This window comes from Panicum virgatum, chromosome 6K (assembly GCF_016808335.1).
Source record: "Panicum virgatum strain AP13 chromosome 6K, P.virgatum_v5, whole genome shotgun sequence".
NCBI classification, from domain to species: Eukaryota; Viridiplantae; Streptophyta; class Magnoliopsida; order Poales; family Poaceae; genus Panicum; species Panicum virgatum.
In genome coordinates, this window is record NC_053141.1 from 12,964,579 (window position 1) to 12,969,711 (window position 5,133).

The following is a 5,133-nucleotide window of genomic DNA, read 5'->3' on the forward strand; positions in this document are numbered from 1 at the left end:
CGACCGCGCAGCCACCGGATCCGGCCGTCGCAGTGCCGGATCCGGGCCACTCGGGCGCCCGCCCAGAACTGCTGAAGGACGAGGAAGAGGCCCCGCCGCCGTCCTCATCGCGAGCCACACGGGCTTTCGGCGGCTCGCTCGGGCGGCGGCTGGAGGTTCCGCGCCGCTCGCGTCGCCCGCGCGGGGGCGACGCGAGCGTCGGGGGAGGAAGGAGAATAATTGATAATAGCGAGTTGAATTGTTTATTTTAATAATCAACTTCGATGTTCTTTTAAACGTTATACGGTGTTCTACCAAGTTCGTTATACGGGGGGAAGGAATCTGAGGTCGAAAGGCACCATATTAGTCCTGCTCCTGTAGGCAGAGAAAACCAAATAAAATAAAGAAGAAATAAATAAAAAGGCAAACGGAGGAAGAGGGGTTTCTTCATCGCCGCGCCGCCGCCGCCGCCGCCCCCATCCTCCGGCCACCCTCCGAAGGTTCGACCGCCTCCACTACCTCGGCTTCTCCTTCCTCTCCCCTCAAGTTTGTGGTTACGAGATGATGCGCTTTCTTTCTCTCTACCAGATTCGGATTTCAGAATTCAGATTAGCGCCGCCTAGGGTACGCAATAGCGCCGCCGCCCTGTCTGATCTTCCCGGCAACTCCGGCCTTCCTCCTCGCCGCCGGCGCCTTACGGAATGGCGACCTCGAAGACGCTGTCCACGAGCGCCCCGGAGACGGAGCAATGCACGCATGTGTTTCGCATCGTGGGGTACAGCCAGCAAACGGGGCTCGGAAAGCCCATCAGGTCCGGCATGTTCTACGTCGGCGGGCATGAGTGGGTGGCTTTCTTGTACAGTTGTACCCTCCGGGGGGCAAATTCTCCAATAGAATCGACGAGCACCACGTAGCCGCTGGGGTGGTGATGATGGGACCCAAAAACTCGAATGTGCGGGCGTCCTGCGAGCTGAGGTTAATCAATCAGAGGACTGGGATGCCTTTCTCGGTGCACAAGGTGGCACCGAGAGAGTTCAACCATGATAGTTCCCATAGCTGTTCTGCTTACTTTGTTAAGAAAAACCGGAGTGCCTTCGAAGCGCCACCTGTTCTTCAGGATGATTGCGTCACCATGGAATGGATTATCACTGTCATCAAACGGCCAAGGATACCTGAAGTCAAATCTTTTTCCCAAGATTGAGGTGCCTCCCTCTGACATCACGCTGCATTTTGCCAAGCTATCGGAAGAAAAGGAGGGAGTGGATATCACATTCCGTGTAGGAGGGCAGAATATAGGAGCACACAAGATGGTGCTTGCCATAAGGTCACCCGTATTCAAAGCAGAACTCTGTGGACCTATGAGGGAAGAGGGAACAGAGCCCATAGTAGTCAAAGATGTGCAGCCTGATGTTTTCAGGGCCCTTCTCCATTTCATATATACTGACTCTTTGCCTCCTTTGGATGATCTTGGGGAAGATGATCATAGCGAAATGATCCGTCATTTGCTTGTTGCTGCGGATCGATATGCCGCGGAGAGGCTAAAGCTGATGTGTCAGAGCATCCTTTGTGAAAATCTTAGTGTTCAGACCGTGGCAACCACGCTGGCTTTAGCAGATCAACATCATTGTGACATGCTTAAGGATGCTTGCATTGAATTTATGGCCTGTTCAAGTGTTATGGATGCAGCGGAGGCAACACAAGGCTACAAGAATCTGAAAAGAGCTTGCCCATCTGTTGTAGTTGAAGCGCTGGAAAAGACAAGTAGGTTTCGTAAGGGATGAACAGCTCATCTTAAGCTCAATCTGTCAGTGGAAGATTAGTTTATGAGCACAATGAATAGCTTTGCTCGCTTTTGGTATAGCAGCATAGATTATCTTGAATATGGTTGAACAGCTCTATCAGAAAGTAGTCTAGTTTTTAAGTTATCGGAATAGCATGCTAATCTTGTTATATCCTTTCATACTAAACTACTAGTGGTTAGTGAGTTATGTTTCATAAGCATTATTATCGGTGTCCTGACTCGGGGGTCCGGATCCTAACTAGTAAATGCTGTGTGTTTCCTCGTCCCAAGTGTTGATGTAAGAGGCAACACAGTAACGCACGGGTTTATCCTGGTTCCGGCCACGGGGCCGTACGTCCAGCAAAGGGGTGTGCGAGGGCACCGTATTATCTTGCACCCGAAGTACTTGTAGTAGGGGGTACAAGCGAGGCAAGAGAGGGAGGGAAGCTCCCAAGTCTGCTAGAAGATCGTGAGTGCTCAGTGGTGCTCTCTAGTGTAACGATGATCGCGAGTGTGGGTGATCGTGGTCGCTGATGTCCAGAACGTCCCCTTTTAAAGGAAGCCTGTCTCCTCCTTTTATAATCACAAGGGGGGGGCGGTGTACATGAGTAGGGAAACGTGAAAGTCGTCGTCGTCCCCCGAATCGCTGGGGTGCAGTGGTCGAACACTGTAGGAAGTACACTGTGGGGCATGGCGTCGGGCATGGTGGTCGTCCTGGGCATCGTCCTTGACTTCGCGGGGATCGCGCCGGCCTCTTGCCAACCCAAGCAGGCGGCGTGGTCGTCGTTGTAGGATGTTCAGTCCTCCAGGCGTGGCGCTCTGTGGGCCCTGCAGACCAGGGTCCTGCGTGCTCTGGTGGTGGCGGGGCATGCGGCGGTCCTGGACCCCCCTAGGCGGAGTGCTGGCGCGCACACTAGGAGGTCCGGGAGACACGTGGAGGTCCCGGACCCCTCGAGGGGGCAGGTCCGGGACCTCGGCTGCGTGTGCTGTGCGTCCCTCTTGGAGGGGCACGTGGCGTCGCCGGACCCCTTCCTAAGCAGGAGACGGGTCCGGGGCCATACGTGTGATGAGGTGGAGTCCGGACAGCCGGAGTTGGCAGAATAGTCTGAGGAACAGCACCGGGCACGCTGCGTCCCGCGTCGCAGGTCTCATAGTGCTGCCACAGCGTCCGGGATGGCGGAGCAGTGACCGGAGTTGGCGGATGGGACTCCGGTCACAGCCGCTGTGGGGAATGGCGTCCTGACGCCGTCTGTCCTGAGCACTGTGGAGGAGTGGTTGGCATTCAATGCCTTTGTACGGCGAGCGGTTGAGCGGCGGGGCCATTTGTCCCTTACGCCGAGGGGTGGCCTCAAGCGAGGCAGAGATGAGTTACCTGCTCGAGGGAGGTTCGCTGCCCTCGAGCGAGGCGGAGATGATTTGCCCGCTCGAGGGTAGATTCGCTACCCTCGAGCGAGGCGGAGATGCGTGTCGCGGTCGAGGGTCCCGATGGGAGCCCTCGAGCGAGGCGGAGATTGTCCCGCGGCCCCGAGAGGGGTGCGAATTGGCCACATGCTGGGCTTCTTTGAGTCATTTCCTTTCTTCCAGATTGGCAGGAGGCCGTAGGCCTTCGTGGGCCCGGTTGCCTTAACATGTGTTTGCATTTTTTAGAGTGATCTTAGTCCACCGATTAGGGGGTCCCTAATCGTGGTTCCCGACAGTAGCCCCCGAGGCTTTGGTCGAGTCAAGGGATTCGGCCAAAGGGTATTTCGACGATTTTCCCCCTTGACGTGATCGGTCGGTGCTGTGCACCCGCCAGGCGCACCTGGGTGGCAGCCCAGCGGATGTGACAACTCGTCGGTCGGGGTAGTTTGCCTGCGGGGAGAGTACTCAGAGGCGCGTGCCTTTTTTGGTTTGTTCTGGGGACGAGACGTGTCCGCGCGTTGAGGGGGCCAGGGCGACGATGGCGCCTGCTGCTCGGCAGCTGGCGCTTTCGTCGCACTGTCCCGCACTCAGGGCCTTGGCGGTCAGCCTGAGCCTTGCGGCACGCCGTTCGAGGGCGGTCAGCCTGAGCCGATGCTGCGCCGCTTAGCGTCCAAGGGCTTAGCTTTGCTTTATTTCGTTCGGTCGCGTCTCGGTGCGGTAACCGAGGGCATCTTTGCTCGTGGAGTGCCGCGCCGTCATGGGAGGTACAAGCCCTTTGTTCTTCGATAGGCTTGAAGCTTGGCACCCGACGCAGCTATAAATAGGGGTCGTGGGGTTCCCTTTCCTCTCCAACTTCCCGGCTCTTCTTCCAGCATCGCCTGAGTCTTGTAATGTTTTCCTTTGCCTTTCGTGACCGGCCCCCAGATGGGGTGGCCTACCTTTTTTAGGATTTGGTGCTAGAAGAATGCTTGCGAGCGGCGGGGGAAGACTGGAGAGGGCGTACGCACCATCCCTCAGCTTCAGTGGGATCAGCAGAAGAGCATTGGGCCCGTGGGGTCCTGCTCCTGCGATGTCCCCTAGCCTGAAGGGGGATGGAGACGCCTGACCATGGCACTGGTGCCAGGTCTGGTGACTGTTCTTCGCATTGTCCCCCCGGCAACAAGGTTGCTCTCAGGGAGACGGTGCGGAGGGTGCTGTCCGCCAGCTCGACCCCCCCGTATAGTCTTTGGTGGAGGAGATGCTAGAAGAAAGCTTGTGAGGAGAGCATCCTGCTGGACCCGTGAGGTCTGGGGCTGCTCCTTGCATCCCTAGCAGCCTGGCCGTCGTGTCAGCTAGGGGCTCGGTGCCTTTCTTCGCCACTTGCTCCTCCCCAAGACAGGGAAAATTGCCACGCAGGTGGCAATGTGTTTGTATTTTTCGACGGCTTCGCACCGGTAACCCTTTGTAACATTTATTTGCATGGAGCAATAAAGTCCCTTTCTCCTTCACGGGGAGGATGACTGAGGGTATAGGGATGTACAGAGGGTTACAGCCCTCGAATATGTGTGAAGTTTCCTTCGTGGGGGCGCGTCAGCGCACCCGCAGGTGTAGCCCCCGAGGCCTTGGAGGAGTGTTTGTACTTGTCCAAGGGCTATAAGCATCGCCCCGCTGGGTTGCTTCATTGGGGTGGCCGTCCAGCATCTTTTTTCAGCCGGCAACGGCACTCTTTCAGCCGCCCTCGGCATTCTCCATGCTGTACAGTGACCCGGCGTTCAGCTTAACCATCAGGCGGGCACGCGTTAACAGCGGGGGATTTGGTTTAGACACGCGGAGCTTCACAATTAACGGTTGTCGACTTATTCGAGGGTGCAGTCTGAACCGCGGTGTGCAAGGAGCCCCCGAGCCCAGGCCCATGTGAAGGCGTTCAGGGGAACCCTCGACTTTGATTACGACCCTCGTCGCCCTTTCGCAGGGAGGAGGGGTGAAGCGCACCA

General features: G+C 56.9%; 1 pseudogene; it reads left to right on the top strand.

The window, feature by feature from the left end:
• Window positions 1-573: 573 nt before the first annotated feature.
• Window positions 574-1,931, top strand: LOC120713931 (annotated as a pseudogene).
• The last annotated feature ends 3,202 nt before the right edge of the window (window positions 1,932-5,133 follow it).